Source organism: Mandrillus leucophaeus, unplaced genomic scaffold, assembly GCF_000951045.1.
Source record: "Mandrillus leucophaeus isolate KB7577 unplaced genomic scaffold, Mleu.le_1.0 Scaffold1486, whole genome shotgun sequence".
NCBI classification, from domain to species: Eukaryota; Metazoa; Chordata; class Mammalia; order Primates; family Cercopithecidae; genus Mandrillus; species Mandrillus leucophaeus.
The window spans coordinates 112,886-139,945 of record NW_012101461.1 but is presented as its reverse complement, the minus strand read 5'-3'; positions in this window follow the sequence as shown (position 1 = coordinate 139,945).

The window sequence follows — 27,060 nt, the reverse complement described above, 5'->3', positions numbered from 1 at the left end:
CAGATGGTTGTAAATGTCTGGCATTATTTCTGAGGCCTCTGTTCTGTTCCATTGGTGTGTGTGTGTGTATATATATATGTATATATCTGTTTTGGTACCAGTACCATGCTGTTTTGGCTACTGTAGCCTTGTTGTATAGTTTGAAGTCAGGTAGCATGATGCCTCCAGCTTTGTTCTTTTTGCTTAGGATTGCCTTGGCTATACGGGCTTTTTTTGGGTTTCATATGAAATTTAAAGTAGTTTTTTTCTAATTATGTGAAGAAAGTCAATGGTAGCTTGATGAGGATAGCATTGAATCTATAAATTACTTTAGGCAGTATGGCCTTTTCACCACATTGATTCTTCCCATCCGTGAGCATGGAATATTTTTTCATTTGCTTGTGTCCTCTTTTATTTTGTTGAGCAGTGGTTTGTAGCTCTCCTTGAAGAGGTCTTTCACATCCCTTGTAAGTTGGATTCCTAGGTATTTCATTCTCTTTGTAGCAATTATGAATGGGAATTCACTCATCATTTGACTCTCTGTCTATTATTGGTGTATAGGAATGCTCCTGATTTTTACACATTGATTTTTGTATCCTGAGACTTCGCTGAAGTTGCTTATCAGCTTAAGGAGATTTTGGGCTAAGATGATGGGGTTTTCTCAATATACAATCATGTCATTTGCAAACAGAGACCATTTGAATTCCTCTGTTCCTATATGAATACCCTTTATTTCATTCTCTTGCCTGATTGCCCTGTCCAGAACTTCCAATACTATGTTGAATAGGAGTGGTGAGAGAGGGCATCCTTGTCGTGTGCCAGTTTTCAAAGGGAATGTTTCCAGCTTTTGCCCATTCCGTATGATATTGGCTATGGGTTTGTCATGAATAACTCTTATTATTTTGAGATATGTTCCATCAATACCCAGTTTATTGAGAGTTTTTAGCATGAAAGTGTGTTGAATTTTGTCTAAGTCCTTTTCTGCATCTATTGAGATAACCATGTGGTTTTTGTCATTGTTTCTGTTTATGTGATGGATTACGATTATTGATTTGCATATGTTGAACGAGCCTTACATCCAGGGATAAAGCTAACTTGATCATGGTAGATAAGCTTTTTGATGTGCTGCTGGATTTGGTTTGCCACTATTTTACGGTGGCTTTTTGCCTCGGTATTCATCTGGGATATTGGACTGAAATTTTCTTTTTTTGTTGTGTCTTTGCCAGGTTTTGGTATAAGGATGATGCTGGTCTCATAAAATGAGTTATGGAGGAGTTCCTCTTTTTCTATTATCTGGAATAGTTTCAGAAGGAATAGTACCAGCTCCTCTTTATGCCTCTGGTAGAATTCGACTGTGAATCCGTCTGGTTCTGAGCTTTTTTTGGGTGGTAGGCTATTAATTACTGCCTCAATTTCAGAACTTGTTGGTCTATTCAGGGATTCAACTTTTTCCTGGGTTAGTCTTGGGAGGGTGTATGTGTCTAGGAATTTATCCATTTCTTCTAGATTTTCTAGTTTATTTGTGTAGAAGTGTTTAAAATATTCTCTGATGGTATTTTGCATTTCTGTGGGATCAGTCGTGATATCCCTTTTATCAGTTTTTATTGCATCTATTTGATTCTTCTCTCTTTTCTTTGTTAGTCTCGCTAATGGTCTCTTTTGTTAATCTTTTCAAAAATCCAGCTCTTGGATTCATTGATTTTTTGAAGGGTTTTTCGTGTCTCATATCTACTTCAGTTCTGCTCTGATCTTAATTATTTCTTGTCTTCTGCTAGCTTTTGAATGTGTTTGCTCTTACTTCTCTAGTTGTTTTAATTGTGATGTTAGAGAGTTGATTTTAGATCTTTCCCACTTTCTCCTGTGTGTATTCAGCGCTATAAATTTCCCTCTAAACACTGCTTTAGCTGTGTCCCAGAGATTCTGGTATGTTGTGTCTTTGTACTCACTGGTTTCAAATACCTTCTTCATTATTGCCTTCATTTCGTTATGTACCCAGTAGTCATTCAGGATCAGGTTGTTCAGTTTCCACGTAGTTGTGTGGTTTTGAGTGAGTTTCTTAATCCTGAGTTTTAATTTGATTGTACTGTGGTCTGAGAGACTGTTTGTTATGATTTCTGTTCTTTTGCATTTGCTGAGGAGTGTTTTACTTCCAACTATGTGGTGAATTGTATAATTAGTGCAATTTGGTGTTGAGAAGAATGTATATTCTGCTGATTTGGGGTGAAGAGTTCTGAAGATGTCTATTAGGTCTGCTTGGTCCAGAGCTAAGTTCAAGTCCTAAATAATTTCTGTCTTGTTGATCTGTCTAATGTGGACAGTGGGGTGTTAAAGTCTTTCACTATTATGGTGTGGGAGTCTAAGTTTCTTTGTAGGTATCTAAGACTTGCTATATGAATCTGGGTACTCCTGTATTGGGTGGATATATATTTAGGATAGTTAGCTCTTCTTGTTGCATTGATCCCTTTACCATTATGTAATGTCCTTTTTTGTCTTTTTTGATCTTTGTTGGTTTAAAGTCTGTTTTATCAGAAACTAGGATTGCAACCCTTGGTTTTTTTTTTCTTTTTTTTTTTTTTTTTGCTTTCCATTTCCTTGGTAAATATTCCTTCACCCCTTTATTTTGAGCCTATGTGTGTCTTTGTATGTGAGATGGGTCTCCTGAATGCAGCACACCGATGAGTCTTGACTTTATCCAGTTTGCCAGCCTGTGTCTTTTAACTGGGGAATTTAACTCATTTACATTAAAAGTTAATGTTGTTATGAGTGAATTTGATCTTGTCATTATGATGCCAGTTGCTTATTTTGCCCATTAGTTGATTCAGTTTCTTCATAGTGTCAATGGTCTTTATAATTTGGTATCTTTTTGCAGTGGCTGGTACCAGTTTTTCCTTTCCATATTTAGTGTTTCCTTCAGGAGCTCTTGTAAGGCAGGCCTGATGGTGACAAAATCTCTCTGCATTTGCTTGTCTGTAAAGGATTTTATTTCTCCTTCACCTATGAAGCTTAGCTTGGCTGGATATGAAATTCTGGGTTGAAAATTCTTTCCTTTAAAAATGTTGAATATTGGCCCCCACTCTCATCTGGCTTGTAGGGTTTCTGCAGAGAGATCCAGTGTTAGTTTGATGGGCTTCCTTCTGTGGGTAACCTGACCTTTCTCTCTGGCTGCCCTTAACATTTTTTTCCTCATTTCAACCTTGGTGAGTCTGATAATTATGTGTCTTGGGGTGGCTCTTCTTGAGGAGCACCTTTGTAGTATTCTTTGTATTTCCTGAATTTGAATGTTGGCCTGTCTTGCTAGGCTGGGAAAGTTTTCCTGGAGGATATCCTGAAGAGTGTTTTCCAACTTAGTTCCATTCTGCCCATCACTTTCAGGTACACCAGTGAAATGTAGGTTTGGTCTTTTCACATAGTCCCATATTTCTTGGAGGCTTTGTTTATTCCTTTTCATTCTTTTTTCTCTAATCTTGTCTTCATGCTTTATTTCATTAAGCTGATCTTCACTCTCTGGTATCCTTTCTTCTGCTTGATTGATTCAGCTATTGATACTTGTGTATGCTTCACGAAGTTCTTGTGCTGTGTTTTTCAGCTCCATCAGGTCATTATGTTCTTCCTTAAACTGGTTATTCTAGTTGGCAATTCCTCTAGCCTTTTACTTCAAGATTCTTAGTTTCCTTGGATTGGGTTAGAACATGCTCCTTTAGCTCAAAGGAGTTTGTTGTTACCCACCTTCTGAAGCCTACTGCTGACAATTCGTCAAACTTATCCTCTGTCCAGTTTTGTTCCCTTGCTGGTGAGGACTTGTGATCTTTTGGAGGAGAAGAGGCGTTCTGCTTTTTGGAATTTTCAGCCTTTTTGCACCGGTTTCTCCTCATCTTCATGGATTTATCTACCTTTGGTCTTTGATGTTGGTGGCCTTCTGATGGGGTTTCTGTGTGGACATCCTTTTTGTTGATGTTGATGCTATTCCTTTCTGTTTGTTAGTTTTCCTTCTAACAGTGAGGCCCCTCAGCTGCAGGTCTGCTGGAGTTTGCTGGAGGTCCACTCCAGACCCTGTTTGCCTGGGTATCACCAGCAGAGGCTGCAGAACAGCAACGATTGCTGCCTGTTCCTTCCTCTGGAAGCTTCGTCTCAGAGGGGCACCCGCCAGATGCCAGCTGGAGCTCTCTAGTATGCGGTGTCTGTTGACCCCTGCTGGGAGGTGTCTCCCAGTCAGGAGGCATGGGGGTCAGGGACCCATTTGAGGAAGCAATCTGTCCCTTAGCAGAGCTCGAGCACTGTGCTGGGAGAGACATACTGCTCTCTTCAGAGCCGGGAAGGTAGGAACGTTTAAGTCTTCTGAAGCTGTGCCCACAGCTGCCCTTTCCCCCACATTCTCTGTCCTGGGGAGATGGTAGTTTTATCTATAAGCCCCTGACTGGGGCTGCTGCCTTACTTTCAGAGATGCCTCGCCCAGAGAGGAGAAATCTAGAGAGGCAGTTTGGCTACAGTGGCTCTGTGGAACTTCGGTGGGCTCCACCCAGTTTGAACTTCTTGGTGGCTTTGTTTACACTGTGAGGGGAAAACCACCTACTCAAGCCTCAGTAATGGTAGATGCCGCTTCCCCCACCAAGCTTGAGTGTCCCAGGTCAACTTCAGACTGCTGTACTGGCAGTGAGAATTTCAGGTCCGTGGATCTTGGCTTGCTGTGCTCTGTGGGCATGGGATCCACTGTGTTAGATCACTTGACTCTCTGGCTTCAGCTCCCTTTCCAGGGGAGTGAGTGGTTTTGTCTTGCTGGCATTCCAGGTGCCTCTGGGATATGAAAAAAAACTCCTGCAGCTAGCTCAATGTCTGCCCAAATGGCCACCCAGTTTTGTGCTTGAAACCCAGGGCCCTGGTGGCGTAGGCACCCGAGGGAATCTCCTGGTCTGCGGGTTGTGAAGACCATGGGAAAAGTGTGGTATCTGGGCCAGAATGCACCATTCCTCATGGCACAGTCCCTCATGGCTTCCCTTGGCTAGGGGAGGGAGTTCCCCAACCCCTTGTGCTTCCTGGGTAAGGCAATGCCTCACACTTCTTCGGCCTGCCCTCCATGGGCTGCACCAGCTGTCTAACCAGTCCCAGTGAGATAAGCTGGGTACCTCAGTTGGAAATGCAGAAATCACCCACCTTCTGCATTGATCTCACTGGGAGATGCAGAACGAAGATGTTCCTATTCGGCCGTCTTGCCTGTGACCCTTCTTTACTCTTTATACAAGTCCTTTGTCAGTAATAAAATTTGTTGTAAACATTTTTTCCCAGTTTGTGGCTTTCAGTTCATTTTAAAAGTGTTTTTTAGAGGCGGAAATAATTTAATTTTGCTGATACTGATTTCATCAGCTTTTTAAAAAAATGGCTTGTGCTTTTGGTGTCTTATCTAAGGAATCTTTGCCTAACTCAAGGTCACAAAAATTTTCTCCTTTGTTTTCCTCTTAGAGTTGTATATTTTACATTTAGTCTTATGATCCATTTGAGTTAATCTTTTTAAATCAGGTATGAGATATGTGTTGAGGATTTTTTTTTTATGTCGATGTTTTAGCACCATTTGTTGAAATGACTATTTTTGCTCCATTAAACTTCCATTGTGTTTTTGTAAAAAAAACATTGCCTATATTTTTGTGAATCTATTTATGGGTTCTCTATTCTGCATCATTATTATATTTGTCCTTTCACCAACACCACACAGTTTTCACCATGTAGCTTTATTTTTGGTCTTGAAATTATGTAATTGTAATATGAATCCTCCAACTTTGTTCTTCTTTTTCAAAATTGTTTTGGCTATTCTAGGTTCTTTTCCTTTCCATATAAATTTTAGAATAAGTTTGCTAATATCTCTACAAAGTCCTGCTGGGATTTTGTTTAGAACTGCCTTAAATCTATAGATAAATTTTAAGACAAGTGGCACTCAACAATATTGATTAACACAATCTGTGGACACATTATCTCTCTTCATTTGTTTTGGTCTCTGGCTTTTTTCATCAGTGTCTAATATTTTTCAGCATACTTATCTTGCACTTATCTTGTTGAATGTGTACATATTTCATTTATTTGTATTTCTGATGCTATTTTAAATGGTACTCCTCATCTCCAAATTTTGATTTCCACTTTTTTGTTACTAGAATATAGAAATATAACTAATTTTTATATATTGACCTTGTATCTTGGAACCTTGCTAAATTCATTTATTAGTTTTAGGAGCTTCTTACTGGATTACTTTAGACTTTCTATGTAGATGGTCATTAATCTGTAAATAGAGATAATTTCATTTGCTCCTTTCCAATCTGTAGGCCATTTATTCTTTTCTTGCTTTATTGCAGTGGCTAGGACTATCAATAGGATATTAAATAGGAGAGGTGAAAACAGGCATCCTTGCCTCATCAATGATCTCAGGGGAAAGGCTTAGATCTTTAACTGGTAAATACAATGTAGTTTATAGGTTATTTTGTTTGTTTGTTTGTTTTTTGTTTCTTTGTAGCTGCCCATTATCAGAGCCAAGGCCTTTATTCTTTCATCATTAAGTCTGATGTAGAATGTAGAGATTTTTTAGATGTCCTTGATTAGGCTAATGAAGTTTATATTCCTAGTCCATATCAACAGCTATTAAATTTTATAACATGCTTTTTTGCATCTATTGAGATGATTATGTAATATTTTCTATTGATATTGTAAACCATATTGATTGATATTTTAATGTTGAATCAGCTTTGAACTACTGGGAAAATCCCACTTGGTCATGATATATTATCTTTCTGACATATTGCACATGCTGTAAGATTCTATTAATATTTTGTTGAAAATCTTTGTGTCCATATTCATGTTTTTCTATAGTTTTTACTTCTTGCTATATCTATGTCTGGTTTGGGTATTGGGTTATGCTGGTCTCATAAAATGAATTGAGGAATGTTCTGGAAAGGCATTGTATAGAGTTTGTATCATTTCTTTGAATGTACACCATAATTTTTCAGTCAAATGCTCTGGGAATAGACTTTTCTTGTGGAAACGTTTGTATGTACAAACTTAGTATTTCTTTAATGGACATATGATTATTTATTTTATCTATTTCTTCATCAAATTTATCAGTGAATCTTGGCAGTTTCTGTCATGCAATTATTCTATTTTATCTATATTTTTATATTTATGGGCATTGAGTAATTGATAGCCTTTTATTAACTTTTCTTTTGGATGGTTTTATTTTTAAAATGTTGTATTTTATATCATTATTGGCTTTTTGACTATCTAGCATGTGTACCTGTGCGTGTGTTCTAAGGATTGCAATATACCTACTTAACAGTCTTTGAGTTAATATTTTGCCATTTCAAGCAAAGTGTAGAAATCTCCCCTTTAACCTTTCCTTTTCTGTTATGGTTGTCACATTTGACATCTATGTAAACTGAAAACCTGCATCAAGAAATATTACCATTTTTCTTTTTGATGGCTATGTATAAAGAACTTAGGAAGAGAAAAACAATTTTTAAAATATTTACCTGGATATATACCTACTTACATTGTTCTTCCTTCATTCCTGAAGTTCCAGATATCTCTCTGGTATCATTTTTCTTAAGCTGGGAAAATGTCTTTTACCATTTGTTTTAGAGCAAGTCTGCTGACAACAAATTCTCTTAGGATCCCTTCATTTGAGAATATATTTATTTTGTCATTACTCCTGAAGGATATTTTCACTGGACATAGAATTGCGAGTTGACAGTTATTTATTATTTATTTATTTATTTATTTATTTATTTATTTATTTATTTATAGTACTTTGAAGATGTCGTCCCACAGTTTTCCAGCCTCCCTAGTTTCTGATGAGAAATCCACAATCATTCATGTTGTTCTTCCCTTATATATAAAGTGGCATTTTAAGTGGCTTCTTTCATGGCTTTTCTTAACCTCTGGTTTTCAGCAGTTTTATTCTTACATGTCTGGTTTTGGTTTTCCTTGGGTTTTCCTCTGTGGAGTATGCCAAACTACTTAAATCTGTAGATTTATGTCTTTCTTCAAATCTGGGAAGTTTCAGTATTATTTCTTCAGATATATTTCCCTTTACTAATTGTTTCTCCTCTTCCTCCATGATGCTAATGGTATGAATATTAGACCATTTAATATTGTCTCACATTTTCCTAAAGCTCTTTTAATTTTATTTTTAATCTCTTTTTCGCTTTGTTTTTCAGATTGGATGATCCCTTAACCAGTGGTCCCCAACCTTTTTGGCACCAGGGACCAGGTTCATGGAAGCCAATTTTTCTGTGCAAGGGGTGGGTGGGGGCTGATTCAAGGGCATACATTTATTATGCACTTTATTTCTATTATTACTATGTTGTAATGCATAATGATAAAATCATACAATTCACCATAACGTAAAATTAGTGGGAACCCTGAACTTGTTTTCCTGAAACTAAATGGCCTCATCTGGAGGTGCTAGGAGACAGTGACACATCATCAGGCATTAGATTCTTATAAGGAATGTGAAGCCTAGATCCCTCACACGGGCAGTTCACAATAAGGTTTGTGTTCCTATGAGAATCTAATGCCCCTGCTGGCCTGACAGGAGGCAGAGCTCAGGCTGTAATGCTCGCTCAGCTCACCTCCTGCTGTGAGCCTGGTTCCTAACAGGCCACCAGTCTGTGGCCGGGATTGGGAACCCCTGTCTTAACCTATCTTCTAAGTGTCTCTTCCCTTTTCACCTCCATTCTGCTATTGAACCCATACCCTATTTTTATTCCCAATATTGTATTTTTCAATTGTAAGGTTTTGATATCATTTGTTTTTAGTTTCTAGCTGAAAGCTTGTTTTCATTCGTTTTAAGAATTTTCACCTTTGCCTCACAGGATAGTTAATAATGGCTGCTCTAATGTATTTTTCTGATAATTCCAATATCTAAGTCATCTCAGGGTTGTCATCTCTTGATTGTCTTTTCCCTTGGTAATTGCGCACATTTTCCTAGATTTTGATATTTTGAGTAATTTTAGATTGCATACTGAACATTTTGAATATTAAGTCATAAAACACCGAGTCCTGTTAAAATTTTCTGGAGGAAGTTGATTATTCTGTTTTAAAAGACAATTCCGCTTTCTCTGGTTATATGATAAGATGAATTAGACAAAATTCTTCCTAGTTCTCCCACCAATTACACTTAAAAATCCTAAACATTATTTATGAAGCAAACACAGAAGACTTTTGAAGGTAGAGAGATGACAAGCTAGAGACCTGGGACTTGTAGAAACTTTAGCAGAGTTTCTTGTTTCTGTTTTGTTATTGTTGCTGTTGATTTACATACCCTGGACTGGGCGCTGAAGAATGGGGCAGTCTGGAAATACCAATGGGCATAGACCAAAAAAAATCCCAAAGAAAAGCAATTCTCTCTAGCTAAGGGACCATGACAATGGCAGTCTAGAAAGAATGAAATATTTTAGATACTAACTACCCTAATGCAATCATTACAACCCAGAGTAAATGGGCTACTTCCCCTTCAGCAAAGGCTGAGTGAGGAAACTGGACTTCCACCCTCATCTGGCTATAATGAGCCCTTTCCTTCCCCTGTGCTGTCAGCAGAGACCACAGGGGGAGCTTGGACTTCCATCCCCAGCTGGCAGTAACGAAAAGGTTCCTCCTTTCTCCTCTCCCACACTGGCCTGGTGTCAGAAAAAAAAAAAAAAAAAACTGTTTGACAGAAGATTTAAATAAGTCCTAGAGTCTCACAGGAATACCTGAAATGCCCGGAATACAATAAAAATAACTTATTGTAAAAATCAGAAAAATCTTAACATGAATGAGAAGAGAAAATTCACCAGTGCCAACGCTGACTTGATAGAGACGTTGGAACTATCGAACAGGAAATTTAAAGCAGTCATCATAAAAAGGTTTCAATAATCAATTACAAGCATGCTTGAAACAAATGGGAAAAAAATAGTATTAAAGAAATACAACACTTTGGGAGGCTGAGACGGGCGGATCACGAGGTCAGGAGATCGAGACCATCCTGGCGAACACGGTGTAACCCCGTCTCTACTAAATATACAAAAAATTAGCTGGGCATGGTGGTGGGCGCCTGTAGTCCCAGCTACTTGGGAGGCTGAGGCAGGAGAATGGCGTGAACCCGGGAGAAGGAGCTTGCAGTGAGCCGAGATCGCGCCACTGCACTCCAGCCTGGACGACAGAGCGAGACTCGGTCTCAAAAAAGAAAACAAAACAAACAACAAAAAAAGTGAAAAAGAAACAAAACAACAACAAAAACCCAACACACATAACGTGCACCTGAGTGCATCGTGGGAAGAAGTGTAATTGTGAATGGAAGGCTTTGCTGTTGCTGGGATTTCTTCTACCCTTTGCCTGATTTTAATTGAGTATGTTAATTAAGAAATCTTAGAATTGTCCAAACCCTCCTCCATAGTGAATATTAAGCAATACCCAAATCCCAGAAGGATAAAAAGAAATTTCAGCTTTAATTTAAATATATAACAGAGTCGTTTAATCCTATAGTATGAATGTAGATTGGTGTAGCCTTTATGGATATATGGATACACCTTTATGGTGTAGCCTTTATGGATAAACACTATAATCTCTATAGAGGATAGTGGATAAACACTATAGTAGATATTCCTAAAGTAATTAAAAATAAAACAACCATATGACTCAGCAATCCCTCTTCTGGGTGCATACCCAAAAGAGACGAAATCACTAACTCATAAAGATATATGCATTCTCATGTTTATTACAGCATTAGTCACAATGCCCATGATAGGGAAACAGTGTAAGTGTCTGCTGATGGGCAAATGGATAAAGTGTCTGCTGATGGGCAAATGGATATATGATACTATACTATATATGACACTATACTATACTATTCCGCCTTAAAAAAGGAGATCCTGCCAATTTGTCACAGCATGGATGGAGCTGGAGGACATTATGCTAAGTGAAATAAGCCAGACACAGAAAGAAATGTATTTAATGATCTCACTTACATATGGAATCTTTTTAAAAATGTCAAATACATACAGACAGAGAATAACACAGTGGTTCCTGGTGTGGGGGCATGTGAAGGAAGTGGGGTGATATACGTCAAAGGATACAAAGTAGCAGATATGTAGGATGAACAAGTCTAGAGATCTAATTTACATGAGGACTACAGTTAATGAAATTAGATTTTATTAGGGATTTCATTAAATAAGCACATTTTAGCTGCTCTTGCGACAAAAAGAAAGTGACCATGTGAGATGATAGATATGTTAATCTGCTTCACTACAGTAATCATCTTACTGTTTAAATGTATCCAATAACATCATATTGTAAACCCCAAATATACACAATAACATTTATTTAAAAAATAATAAAAATAAATATTAAAATATAGTAGAACGACACTAATTTCCAACAGCTTGCTTGACAATTGTTCCTCTCTTGCTTGTGGGAAGAAAAATGGGTGACTCCTGTAAAGTAACTTGTTTACTGTGGCTTAAACCAAGTAGCTCCATCGGTAACCCTCATCGTGTCAGACATGGGTGAACCTATTCAGGAAATCCAATAGGGTAATATGACTGGGATGCTGTGAGAGTCTTGGTGATTTTTTTTCTTCTCTGTCCTAGTCTTAGAAGAAATCTGGCAAAATGTCCCTTTTCAGGGGAATGATTGATGTACACTCACCATTCTCTACCACAGGTAGTTGAATTCTCCGGTATATTTTGACGAGTTGGTGACGTAAGGTTTAGTCAAATGCAAGTTGGTATATGCATTAATGATAACAGGAGTTTCCCTGTCAGAGGGGAAAGCCCAGGAGGATCTGAGAACAGTACTGGCATCTATGACTAGATGAAGATGGCTAATCTGTGTGGTTAAAATACAGCTCAATCAGTTAAACACTTGAGAGTGACTTGGACTAGAGGCCACGAGAGACAGTCCATAGAAGGCAGAGAATAAACGAATGTGTTTGCTGGGCTCTGCTAGTAAGAAAGGAGACACAAAAATCTGTGGGGCATTTTGGACTTGGGGGACACCATACGCTGTTCCTGGGCATCTTGCTAGCTAAAATATATCGAGTGACAAGAAAGAAAAATATGAATTTGAAAGATATCCAAAATAAAAACAAGCTTTGAAGACTTACAGAGAGCTGTAACCCAAAACAGCACTATTTGGGTTGGCCTACTGTACAAATTATTTTGGAGTGTTTTACTATCTAGATAGATATGTGCAGACTGTAGTCTCTTGCCAAAGTTGTTAACACTGTTCTCCTTGCCCTAAGCAGTGACTACTGGAAGAAAATTGAATTTGAAGATACCTGATGTCAAGACAAGATATGGCCCCTTCAGAAGACAATTACTGCCCTTTTACTGGGCTTTAGTGGTGATTGTTCCCACCACTCAGGGATTTCAAATAATTCTGAGACCTAAAGTACCTTGATGTCCTAGGTAATGTCAGATTCATTCCGATAAGGAAGGAGCACCTCAACAGAGTTCAGTGTTAAAATAGAAATGGTATATTTATAGGAATGCTCCACTTGCTATGGCCCTGAAGACACTGTATCCATAAATATATTGCTACTTTGCTCTTAGGACCAACAACAGGAGCCCCCAAAACTGCCAGCTCTTGGTGCTGGATGGTTTTAATCATAGGTTTCTCTCCTTGTTAAAGTAAAGTGAGTTTCCTGGTTTACTTATAGAAGCCCTCAAATCAAGGATGTGCCGCAGTCTAGATGTTTGAGCCCATTTGATCAGTAGGTCATAAAACCTTGGCTGAAGAAGCAAGGGTAACGAGCAATGCTCAAAATTGAGGGCAGTATACCCATAGAACAGTAAGAGCTTGGACTTGCCAAGGCCTTAAGGCATAGTCAGGCAACACATTCTCCCTCCCTCCTTCCCTCCCTCCCTCCCTGCCTTCCCTCCCTCCCTTCTTCTTTCCTTCCTAGATTATAATTATGAAATCCCTGTAGGAACTCCAAGGATGAATTAAAATGGCCTATGTATATGCCAACCAGAAAAATGCAGTTGGTGGCTCAGAGGAGGACTGAGATGTAGAGGCTGTCTTGTCCAGCCTCTAGAAATAGCTACTTAGGTACATAACCCGAGCAGCATTTCAAGTTATGAAATGTTGGATGGAAAAATGATATATTTCTTTGTCTCTCATTGAAGCTGGTAATAAGGTAAATGTCAAGAATAAAAGAATCATCTAAAGATGGCTTTAGGTAAGATTCCCTGAGTTTAGGAGCTGGCATTTAGCTAGCAAATGGATACCCAGGACCCTCACTAGTAGTCCCAGCTGGCTTGACATGGGTCCTGCCTGAAGTAGACACGTAATCTGCTTTGGTCTTTTCTTACTTAGTCACCCAAGCAATGGTTAAGAATGTCATTTAAGGTATGTAGCACCAAGTCTGGTCCCGCAAATCACATTTCATTGGACTAAGGTATGCATTTAGCTGCTGGCAATGTAAAAAACTGAACTAAAAAAATAATAATGCATGGACCAATATCCCTGATCACACGCAGAGTAACAGTTTGGATGAGAACTGGGATGAGCAATTAGAATACCTATTAATAAACCTAAGGGGTGATGAGGCATGAAAAGATTGCTGACTCACTTGGGTGAACATGTTTCATCCAAGTATATAGGCAGCAAAGGGGAGGAACATCTTTTGGACAAGTTTTTGGAATATGGCATTGGGGAAAAAAGGAATAGGGTTTGATGCCATCACAGTGATTCTGTATTCCTCCTTTGCCACAAAATTTTTTGGTTTTCCTGTGTCCAAATGTCTCGGGTCTGCATTGCCCTTGTGTGTATGGAAGAGAGAGACAGTATTCAGGACATTCTTTTAATTACTCCTAATTTGACTCAGTGTATTCTTAGCATAGAGTGAGATGGATAGTGACTTTCTGTCATATGGCTAACTGAGGCCTGACCATATGTGCTACTTTATTGTTTAGTAGTAGAAGTCCCATTATCCCTAACTTTTTTTTTTTAAACACTACTTTCTTGGACAGGGGCAAAAGAGGAACCTCTTACAAGGCTATGTCTGCTACCTGCCTTGTAATTGGGCAGAAATTCCCACCCATGGAAGCTGAAACTAGGTAATAAATGCAAACAAGTGGAAATTGTAGGAGATGGGAATGGGATATTTAACTGGTAACAATGCTAGGAAAGGGAACCATCATTCTTTTCTTGAGACAACATCTCACAGCAGGAAAATAATATTTTTAGCTGTCTCAGATGTGGTGTGGAACCATGGCCAATGCTAGGCAAAGCCCCCAGATTTGTTTTTCCCTGAAAAAAAAGATTGGATTGAATCCATGCTATAAAATTCACTCAAAGAATGTACTTGGGATGTTTTGAGAAAATACATTAATTAGCATCTCTTGATGATTCTTGAATATGAGCAGGTTGCAGTTGCCATTTGGGTTGTGTTATGTTGGTTGTATTTATTGTATTTATTCTTTTGTAGTTTTTAGAGAAAACTTTTCTTTGAACTGGAGGATACATTGTGATTTTGGCATCTGTAGCTGATACTCTGCATTGCCGTGAACCAAGATGACAGCCTGTTAAGGCAACTGTGCATGATGAGAGATGACTTGCCACATCGCTGCCTGCCTTGTACATCAAGGTCTACTTTGCTTATTTGACAATACCAGATGTGAATACAGACAGTGCTAGACAAGCTCATCTTGATAGGGTTGGGATTGTGCTCCAGACAGTGAATATTGGCTTGACATGCTTATCATATATCACAGATAATTCATCCCTGGAACTTCAAAAAGGATAATTATGGAAATTTTATGACTTACTCAGAACTGTATCTAAGAGTTGCATAGGCTCAAATAGCACAATTCTTGAATTTCACCCACACCACAAATACACAGTGGCAACATTTGTTGTCCCTTAACAAGTAGTGGCTGCAATGTGCTAAAAGGGGCTTTTGGGTCTTAGTAATTGGGCTTGGTATGTGGAGACAAGTGGAGATGACAGTCCTTTTGAAGCTTCACAATTGTGATAGACCTGTTAAGTCAGATAAGTACAACTAGAAGGACAGCCATGGGCTTGACAGTTGGTCTGGAAAGATGATAAAGAAATATGCAAATGGATATTGCCCATTACCAAACTGATTGAGAATTAGGCTTGCTAACATCTTTGAATGACATGAACTTTGGCATGTTACTTACAATAGAATGTGATGTACTCGCAGGGAAGTGCCCAGGTATAATGAAGCGCCAGGCTGGAAGGATACATTCGGGGGTGGGGAACTGTGGCAAGCCTAAACTATGGTGAGATGTCACTAGTCATTAGATGCCTTCTATCAGTTTCATCACACGCACAGTGCCACAAATTAAAAAGGCATTTATATTCTGTGTGGTACAAATTGGTTGACTTTTGACAAATTAAGGATCGTGACTTATTGTTCAGAATGACAGGCCCTCACTCCAAACTTTCTGAATCAGAATCTGAATTTTAACCATATTCCCCAGGTGAATCATATGCACATCAAAGTTTGAGAAACACTAGAATAGGCTTTATCTGTCCTTCTCATAATGCAGGATTGCCTCTATTTCTGTCAGTAGAGCTGAAGTAATTATTAGGGATTTTATCTGGTTTTGATATTGTCAAATATACTATATTGTATAAAAGAGATTTTCCAAAAGCCAACTGTCTTAGTCCATTCGTGTTGTTACAAAAGAATACCTGAGGCTGGGAGATTTATAAAGAAAAGAGGTTGGTTCGTGACTGACAGGCTGTACAAGAGGCACAGCACCAGCTAATGATTCTTGTGAGGGCTAGAGGCTGCTTCTACTCAAGGTGGAAGGTGAAGGGAAGCCAGTTGCGTGGAGATCACATGGTGAGAGAGAGGAGTGACAGAGAGAGAGAGAAGAAGAAGGAGGAGGAGGTCATGCTCTTTTAACAATCAGTTCTCCAGACAATGAATATTGGCTCAAGAATATTACCCATATATATGTGGGTATATGTGTATAAAAATAGAATTATGTATATGTATAATTATATAAATACATAATTATATAGATATAATTATATGTAATATAGATATAGATATATTATATGTAATTATATAGATATATGCATACTTATATATTATTATTATACATATACGTATATATAATAATAGAATTCTATAACTGGAGGAATCTTCAAGATTATCAACTATAATTGTCTGATTTTAGAAGAGAGAAAATGTAGCACAGAAAGATTAGGTGGCTTTGTAATCCACCTAGAATTTGATATAGTGTATATACTGACATTTAGAAAAAAGGGAATATCTCATGCCAGAGGGAGTGGGCATTTAGTCTCCACTGGGTCTCATGAAACAGATGACCTTACAAAGTATACAAAGAATTTATCTGAACATGGTCCCCATAATAAAACCAGCTCAAGTCACTGTTAGGATTTGAATGTTTGTCTACTCTAAAGTTCATGTTGAAATTTAATCCCCCATGTGGCAGTATTAAGATGTGGAGCCTTTAAGAGGTGATTGGGTCATGAGGAACCTGCCCTCCTGAATGGGTTAATTCATTAATGGATTAATGGGTTACTGGTTTAATGGGTTATCATGGGAGTGGGACTGGTGGCTTTATAAGAAGAGAAACCTAAGCCAGCATGCTCAGTCCCTCACCATGTGATACCCTGATCCATGTTGGGAAGAGTCTCCACCAACAAGAAGTCCTTCACCAAGGTAGCACCTCAACCTTAGACTTCTCAGCCCTTACAACTGTAAGAAATAAATTTATTTACTATATAAATTGCCCAGTTTCTGGTATTCTGTTATAGGAAAATGGACTAAGACAGCAACTGGAACAAGAGTGAATACAAATTTTCTTATGAATATTTTTACTGATAGGAGAAAAGATATTTGAGTATGGAGAAGGAGGGAATTTATTTGCTTTGTTGGGAAAATAGACTTCTTTTGATAATTTTTTCATGTTCCATGGACATTTTGTGTAACATAAAAAGTCTGATTTATGATATGCTAGCAGGAGTTATGGGGAAGCATAGTCACTGAATACAGTTTTAGCTCCATTAACACAGAAAAGACTGGCTGGTGCTAGAAAGGATGGAGACAATACGCTTTGTGTGAACTGGGACTCTGTCTGACTTGTTCATAGCTGTATCTTTACCCTGATGGTAGTGACTTGGATTAAAATAGTGGCTTTTTAGTTGTATGTGATTGGTGTCTACTCTCAAGTAGCTCAAAATAAAATTGAGAAATCAAATCATGTAATTCCAATATGCTGGTAAGAAAATAAAATTAAAATTCAAACCATGTTGCAATAGTTTTTGATGCACTGCTGAAAGAGGTTTACAAACAATTGGCATAAAATCACAAGGGGAGAGATGATCAGGACCTGGAATGTTGCAGGAGAAAATAAACATTCATGAAAAGAATGGGATATTGAAAATGGTTAAGATCTGAATAAGCAGAGAAAGTGAAACAGAATTTCAAATGAAGGAACTTACATGCATGAAGTAAGTCCAAGAAAGTTGAGACAAAGTATAGAATGACTCAGATGCAGGCAATTGGGTGTATGAGGATATAAGGATGAGAATAAGGGTTATTGAGATTGTGGTTCATCCTGCCTGTTAGGCTATGGATTTTGACACGTATTTGTAGGCAACTGGTGGTTCTTGTTTAAGTGCAGGATGGAGTGACTAAAGGTGTCTTAGAAAGATAAATATGTCAGTGGTACACAAGATGGATGAGTTGAAGAACTGCTGGAAAAGATAATGTTAGGAGATAAAAGAAAAACCAGAAGCAGAATTGGGATGGTAGCAAATGGACTAAAAAGGGAAGATTGTCTTCTAAAAACATAACAAAGAAAGAATTGGAAGAACTTAGCACTGATCAGCTGGGGGACATTCACCATTGCTTTCCTCCTTCTACCCATAACCTAGGGACTTAGGATTTTCTTAAGGTTAAGACAAATATTTATTATACATAAAGTTAATAATATATTCTTTTCCATGCAAAAAGGTCAACACACTTTCATTAAGTAATCTCTGAATGTCTGTGGGAAGAATAATACCCTAACCAATGATTTTAGGATGGATGGTTTCAGGGTGACATTGTTCTACCTCAGATCATCAGGCATTGGATTCTCAAAAGAAAGACGCAACCTAGATCCCTCACATCTGCAGTTAACAACAGGGTTCGTCCTCCTGTGAGAATCTAATGCCACAGCTCATCTGACAGGAGTCAGAGCTCAGGCAGTAATGCTCACTGCCTGGCGCTCACCTTCTGCTGTGCTGCCCGGTTGCTAACAGGCCATGCATGAACTGGTACTGGTTCACAACCTGGGGGTTGGGGAACCCTGAAGCCCTTTCAGTTCTGTTGCTTAAGGTTACTCCATAAGGAAGCTACCCATTTATAAAAAGTTTTCTCAAGATATTTCTAGGTAGACCTTAAAAAAGAAAAAAATGATGTAAATTGTTTGACCTCTATATGCCTCAATTGCTCCTTTCAAAAATAGGAATAACAATAAATAGTACATCCCAGGACTTTGTGAGGATTGAACGAGTTTATACATGTGAAGTGTCAACTTAGTGTCTCAGTGGTAGCTCCTCATTCTCTTCTTCCTCTTTTCTTATTTTTAATGCATCTGAAATAGCCTTTTTTGAAATACTAGAACAGTTGTACACTAAAATGGTTGTTTTTCTCCTCAAACTATAGTTTGCTAAAACTACTTTTGAAATGATTAAATATCAGTACACAAAATTGTCCTTTGATATTCCAACCAGACTCTGACCTTGGATCACCTAAAAAAATAGACCATATGAAAGGAAATATATTCTTTCTTTATACACCATTTATCATGTCTTCTGCCACTGAATACTCCCTTGCTTTCTATGACACCATACTCTCTGGGTTTTCTTTCCCTCTTGGGCCAGTCCTTTTCTAACTCTTTTACACACTTATTCTTTTCCATGGGTCCACCTTTATGTTGGGTATTTATAGCTCAATCTTAGGTACTCTTCTTTCTGCCCTGTGTTTTCCTCCACTAATTCAACAATTTTATCGATGTCATTATCTACAGATATGTAATTTCCAAATATATATCATACCCAAATCTCTTCTCTGAGTTCCAGGTACAAATACTTCCCTGCCCAGAAGATATTTCTACCTGGGTGTCTCAAAGGCACCTCACATTCACTTGTCCAAAACCAAATTCAAGTCCTGAGACCCAACTTGCTCCCCTTCTGGTGTTTGCTGTCTTTAAGAATAGCATATTTTATTATTTCGCCAGAAATCTATGAATTACTCTCAACACCTACGTTTCCCTCATGTCTGTTTTCAAATTTATCTTCAACTCCCATCAATTTTATTTCCTAAATGATTCTCTAATCCACCCTCTTTTCTTCATCATTACTGCAAACATCTCAAGACTCTAAATAATCTCCCTGAATATCCTTTGGCTCTCTTCCTGCTTGTTTTTTTTTTTTTCTATTTAAAGTTTATATTTTTTGTTTTATGGAGTGAATAAAAGCACATGTTTTAAGAAGCCATATAGTAATATCAGAACTACTAGGCTTAGAATAGTAAATAAATAGACAAATACACAAACAAACAAACAAATAGTACTACCTGTCCCATCCCTAATTCACTATTCCACAGAGGCTATCCTTTTTAGCTGTTTTAGTTATTTCTTAGGCAGTTACTTCAAATTTTGAAATAATGTTCTTACATTGCCTTTCCTAGATCTTTTTTAAAAATGTGATCTAATATATTCTTTCTAAGGAAGATAGAATTTTGTTGTGTTACACCCTCATATTACCCTACTCTTACCCAATATTATTATATCACACTTTTTGTTAAATTAGTATTTATTGTTTATGTTATTAAGATTAGGGATTAAATATATTGAAATATTTCTTTTCTTTTACAACTTTTCATTTTATCTGGAGTTAATTATTGCCTTGTTTTTACATTGGCTTAGTTAGTATATAGAAAACTAGCTAACACAATGTTCATTCTAAACACACTCAAACTTACCAGGTGGTCTCTCAGCTTAATTTTTTCTTCTGAGAGAACTTCTTTTTCAGGGTCTCTATTTTTCCACTTCAATAAAGTTTGCTTGCTCTTTTTCCCCTGCTTTTCCTCTTCTTCTTTTTCAACCCTCTCTGGTTTTAACTGAGCATTCTAATGACTCCATTTAATCTTTTGTCTTAGTTTCTCTTCCTGAAAACCTGCTGATGAAACAACAGAGTTCCCTTATTCTTCTCACAGGACATGCAACAGGGGTGTGGCTTGCTCCTTTGATGGCCCTGCTACTCAAACTCTTAGGGGGAGCATGCAGATGGGCAGGTGCAGAGGCTCTGGGGAGCGCTTTTGGGCTTTGGCCCCATGGTAGCATCTAGGGATGGGTATCTGTGACTCCCGAAGCCCAAGTGGGCATGTGTTACAGTGTGCTTTTTCAGCTTTGCTGTCTGCAGATGGCTTGTGTTAATCAGCTCAATAGACCCTCAGCCTTATCAGTTGTATGATATGAGAGATTACAATATTTATTTTTTGAGTTTTTCTAAACTCTTATTTTCAACATATGTTGTTAACTCTTCTAAGTCTATCTTCAAATAACACTATACATCTTCAAGTGTAGTACAGGTATCTTATAACAAAGTATTTCCAGTTCCTCTCTCCTGATTCTTATGATACTGCTATCATTCACTTCGCTTATCTGTATGCTATGATCATTCTATACATTGTTATTACTATCACCCTTACAATTATTCTTAGTTGAATTAGAAATAAGAAAAATAAAATATTTTATTATGCCGTAATTAATCTAATGTAATTTAATTTAATTCTTTTGAGACAGGCTCTTGCTCTGTCACCCAGGCTAGAGTTCAATGGCATGATGATGGCTTACTGCAGCCTTGACCTCCTGGGCTCAAGCAATTCTCCTGCCTTAGTCTCCTGAGTGGCTGGGACTACAGGCACATGCCACAAGGCCCAGCCAATTTTTAAAAACTTTTTTAGTAGAGATGAGGTCTCACTATGTTGCTCAGGCTGGTCTCGAACTCCTGAGCTCAAGCAATCCTCTCACATTGGCCTCCTAAAGTGCTGGGATTACAGGCATGAGCCACTGAACCTGGCTTATACCTCAATGTATTCCTTCTCTAATGCTCTTTCTTTTTTTATGTGGCTCTGAGTTTCTCACCTGTATCATTTCTTTCTTTCTGAAGAACTTCTTTCAATATTTTTTTCAGGGTCAATCTGTTGGTGATGAATCAGTTCAGTTTTTGTTGAAGAAAGTATTTATTTATCTTTCACTTTTGAAAGATAGTCTCACTCAATTTAGAATCTTATTGGTTGTGATTTTTCCCCTCAACAGTTGAAGTATTTCACTGCATTATCTGCTTATTGTATGGTTTTTGATGAAAAGTCAGTTGTAATCTTAACTTTTTTGTCTATGGGTAAGGTGTTTTTTTCCACTCTGGCTTCTTTCAAGATTTTTTTCTTTGTATTTGGTTTTATGTGGTTTGAATAGGATGTACCCATGTATTTTGTGTGTGTGTGTGTGTGTGAGTGATTTATCATGCTTAGTGTTCTCTGAGGTTCCTGAATTTGTGGTTTGGTGTCTGTCATTACTTTTGGAAATTTCTCAGCTATTACCGCTTTGGATATTTCTTTTCTTTCTTTTTTTCCCCTGGTATTCCAATTACTTTTATGTTACACCCTTTGAAATTCCCCTGTGGTTCATATTGGCAAATTTTTATTGAACTGTCTTCAGGTTTACTGATTCTCTCCGCAGCCAGATCCAATCACTGATGAGCCCATTAAAGGCATTCTTCATTTGTGTTATAGTGGGTTTGATTTCTAGCGTTTTTGTTTGATTCTTTCGTAGAGTTTCCATGTCTCTGCTTACATCAGCCATCCATTCTTGCATGTTGTCTACTTTTTTATTAAAGCCTTTAACATCTTAATCATAGTGATTTTAAATTCTCTGTCCAATAATTCCAACATGTATGCCTTATGTTTTGTGCTGTGACTGGTTCTGATGCTTGTTTTATCTCTTCAGAATTTTTTTCTTGCCTTGTAATTATTTGTTAGCCAGATATGATGTATTGGGTAATACAAGCAAAGGTAAACAGGCCCTCGAGTGTGAAGTTTTATGTTAATGTGGCTAAGATTTGGGCTGTGTTTAATGTTTGCTATAGCCGTGAGTATCAGAGTCTTCAAATTTCTCCAATGTTCTAGTTTTCGTTTCTCCTGTCTGGGCTTGTCTAAGTACTTCTCCTCAGAGATATCTGTGTCTTGTATCTTTTTGAGCTGTAATCCATTGATATTATATCATAGCCATACTGGTGTGGTGATAAGGTGTAGGGGAGGAGAAATGTTCTATAATCTTATTATTACATTTTAGTGTTTAGTGGTCCTGTGTCCTTGGACAATGAACTTGGCAAGTGTTTCTTAGCTTTATTTTCCCAGCTTAGGAGAGACAGAAAGCCTAGAGGGGATTGGAGTGGAAGAGATGTCCTTCCCTGAGATGAGATAATGATATGGTAAGGTTTTCTGCCCCGAATAGTGGGGCTTTGTTGTGGATAATCTTCTGGGTATATTTCACAGTGGTTACTCTTCCCTACCCATGTAAGAACCCTAAGATGACCTTTCTCATTTTCTCTTCCTGAAAACCTGGTGATGAAACAGGAGAGTTCCCTTATTCTCCTCACAGAACATGCAACAGGGGTGTGGCTTGCTCCTTTGATGGCCCTGCTACTCAAACTCTTAGGGGGAGCATGCAGATGGGCAGGTGCAGAGGCTCTGGGGAGCGCTTTTGGGCTTTGGCCCCATGGTAGCATCTAGGGATGGGTATCTGTGACTCCCGAAGCCCAAGTGGGCATGTGTTACAGTGTGCTTTTTCAGCTTTGCTGTCTGCAGACGGCTTGTGTTAATCAGCTCAATAGACCCTCTGCCTTACTGCAAGAACAGACAGCCAGTGTGACAGCTTTCTGTATCCTGAGCTCTTGCCCAGTATATCGGAAAAATCGGATCACATGTGGGCTGGATCAGTGCAAAGTTTTATTGAGTGGTGGGGGTGGCTTTCATCGCGATGGATGGGGAGCTGGATGAGGGGGATGGAGTGGAAATGTGGTCTTCCCCAGGAGTTGGGCCGCCCAGCAGCCAGACTCTTCTCTAACCGCCCCCAGCCGAACTCCTCTTGGCATCCACATGTCCCTCCCCTTCTCTCTTTCTCTGCCATGTTGTTCCGCCATCGCTGGTCTGCCAGTCTGCTGGTGTGTTCCTCTGCTCTGCTCGACATTCAGCTGCTTGCGTCTGTGCCTGCTAAGGCTGTGGGTTTATATGAAAACAGGATGGGGGGCATGGTGGGCCAGAGTGGTTTTGGAAAATGCAACATCTGGGCACAAAAACAGGAGTGCCTGTTCTCACTTAGGTCTGTGGGCACAGGCCTGAGGGTGGAGCCCTCTCCAGGGACACTGCCCTTCTTTACCCAATACTTCTCTGGCCCCCATCCTGTATCAGTGAGATTCTTGGAGATAAAACTCCTAAAAGTGTGGACGCCCACTTGACCATGATCTCCAGGAGTTCCTGATTGTGATCCCCAGGAGTTTCTCCCTTTCACTCTAGTCCACACTCAGCCTCCAGCAATTCCACTATGCCAATTCCAAATGACCACTTAAGCTTTCCTACCAGTTTATGGCTTCAACATCTTATGCTCCAGATAAACATACCTCAACTCTGGCTCTGGATTTGTTCATCTCTCCATTTGGAGGAGGGGGGAATAGACTTGTAACTTTAGTTCTTGGATGAGCCCAAGTAAAGTTGATTTTCAGCTTTTTTGCTTTAAATAAATCTAATTCCAACATAATTTCCAATCTTTTGAATGCATTTTTCTTTTTTAATCTTTCATGATTTTCTCTTTCTTATTTTGTGAAATTTCACTGTTATATACCTTTGGTGTGGGTTTAAAAAATGCATTATATTGAGTCCTTAATGAACCCTTAAATTTTAGGATTTCTTCTTAGTATGTCTTTGAAAATCTTCTCCTTTTTGTTTCTTGTTGTTTAGATATTGATTTTTTTTTTGAGTCTATAACTCATTATCTTGTTTCCTCTTTTAGATTTTTGGCCTGCTTTCTGGGATATTTCTTCAACTTTGTAATTCAACTTTTCTATGAATTCTGTTATATATTTTGTTACATATTTTCAGTTTCAAAGGACTTTATTTTTTGTCGTCTGAACATTCCTCTTGTTCTTGCTTCATTGGATTGTGTCTTAGCCCATGTGAGATATTAATTATGGTTTTTATTGAAGATTTCTTATGTTTCCTGTGTTAGCATTTTTTCTTAGGGTTGATTTCTGTGTGTGATTATTTGCTTGTTTTGTCTCTGCTTTCATGTTGGAGACTCTCTTCAAATGTCTAGGGATCCTTGACTCTCCCCTCATGTTTAAGAAGGAGGCCTTAAAAAGAGGCCACGAAACTCTGTGTAGGCAGAGCTTATCCACTGGTGGGTCTCACTAGAGGGTGTTAGACAGGGATTTGGCCATTTGATTGGAGATCTCTTGCACATATCAGAATCTGTAGGTCTTCTTTTTTGTGCTGGTCAATCTCTAGAGAGTTAACTTCCTGTTTCAAGCCAGGTTGGGGAATAAGATCTAGATGTTTCAACTGCTCCTTTTTAAAGATTTCCAACAAACCTCTTACTTCGTTTAATTCATTACCTCCATCTCCAGAGGTCCTAGGTGATTTATTTCTGAGCCTTTCAAGAACCCTGTAGTACAAATTAGCTTGATTCTTGTTGGCTTCTCTCTATGCTCCCCTAGTTTTTGTGCGCGCGCACACATACACACAGACACACACACACACACACACACACACACACACACACACACACACACACACACAGTTACTTGAAGGCCCAGACCTTTCTCTTTCCTGATAAGGCAGTTAACACTTGTTTAATTGCTTTCCTCCTTGTGAACTTTTTGACATCGTTTGTCTGCTTTTGTATTCCTTCTTTTTCTCCTGTTCTTCTGAATCTTTTTTCTCTTTTAGTCCTTTGCTGTTTTTTTAGTGAGGTCACAATAGGGAGTGGAGATAAATAAATGCATTTATTCAGATAAACTGTGTTTATAACCTTTCTCAATCTACAACCTTATTTACCTTGGTATTGTAATTGGTTGTGAAACAGGCATCATTTTATGCTTTTGACTGGCCATTCCAAGCCATTCTGACAAGAAGAACTTGAGCAGAGACTGAAGAATGGCCTTTTAAAATTTTTATTTCAAATCACTGACAATTCTGCTTAATCTGGACTCCTGCCTTTATATTTTTCTACTCCACATTTATAGAGTTTTAAAAGTTGTTTAGTCCCTGAGGAAATCCTGTTTGTGTCCACTAAGCATACTTAGATGCAGAAGTATAAAAGAATACCTAAGCTACTTACTATAAGTCATACAAACAAGATGGCTAAATATCGGTTAAAATATTTTATTTAAAACATTAAAACTTGGGGGTTCATACTTTTCCTTAAACAGTGATGCCTTGGCAATAGACTGAATGAGTTTGAGGATCTCACTGTAAAACCAAGCAACAATTATTTGTTGAAGTGCCTGAGTTGTTGGTACCTAGAGGAACATGAAGAAAACGGGAAATATTGTTCTTTCTCTTCTCCTAGACACTTAGCCATGCCATGTGGAGTCCTAATTTGATCAAAAGCACAGGCTTGTCATTTGATACATAAGACTAAATACCCTTCCTGCCTAGTTGGTGAGACATAGTTATATATGAAAAATGCTAGCAGTACAACACAACACAACACAGCACAACACAACACAACTAAGTGTTTAATCATCTGTCAGAGCCAGCAAATACTATGAAATCAGAGCAGGAGGTCAAAGAGAATAGAAGCAGAAACCACAAATATTTATTGAGTTCCCATAAAGTCTGTGTTTTAGGTGGCCTGGGAATACATTATTGAATGAGAACTTGCTAGGTACTTGGCTTGGTCTTGAATAATGCACTGGATTTATACATGGGGAGAAAAAAAAAAACCGAACACACATCCCATGCGTGGATCACAACACTGTGACAGAACTGAGACCTGTGTGTGATATGGTTTGACTCCGTGTCCCCACCCAAATCTTATCTTGAATTGTTTTCCCAATAATCCCCCCATGTCCAGGGTGGGACCTGGTGGGAGGTGATTGGATCATGGGGGCTGTTTCCCCCAGGCTGTTCTCATGATAGTGAGTTCTCACGAGATCTGATGGTTTTATAAGTGTTTGACAGTTCATCCTATACACGCATTCTCTTTCTTGCCTACCACCATGTAAGACATGCCTGCTTTGCCTTCCACCATGATTGTAAGTTTCCTGAGGCCTCCCCAGCCATGTGGAACAATTAAACCTCTTTCCTTTACAAATTACCCAGTCTCAGTGGTATTCTTTATAGTAATGGGAGAACAGACCAATGTAGTATGACTTGGAAGGGTGAGAGCGATGGCCTGATTAGATTTGGGGCTCACGTTAAGAAAAAGCAGGGAATAAGTTTGGATTGTTGGGTGGGCAAAAGCCCACTAGGGTAAGAGAATTCTTAGTTTGCAGAAGAAAGAAAAACAGCACATTGTGTTACACAGATCTTTTGATATAAAGCATGACTTTAATGCATTATTATGATATTAAATGGAGAAACATTTACATAGCCCCTTCATAACTGTAATATGCCTTAGTTTTGTTCGCCAGTTTATTTCTTTGTTATTTACTCTACAAATATCCCTTGAACTTGAAGAAGAAAAGAGAAATGGGAATGGTTTGTGTTTTACTTAAATTATAAGATCAGAGATGGCAGATGATTTATCCAAAGCCCAGGCAAGTAGGAAAAGCTCCTTCCTCCCTTCCCCTTTTCCAGAATAGAAGAGAGTTGACTGGTTAACTTTGCAGGACTTAAGATGATCTTCATTTTAAAGAATCTGTATTAGCCTCCACTGTGTTAAGATGTGACTGGGATTTCAAGGTTTCCCCTGTCTCTACTGATTTACCTAAGTAGGACAGAGATTTCTGGGGCGCGCCTGCCGGTGGAGGGCAGTAGGTCACTCAACTAAGAGTGCGCAGTATTGTTGAGAA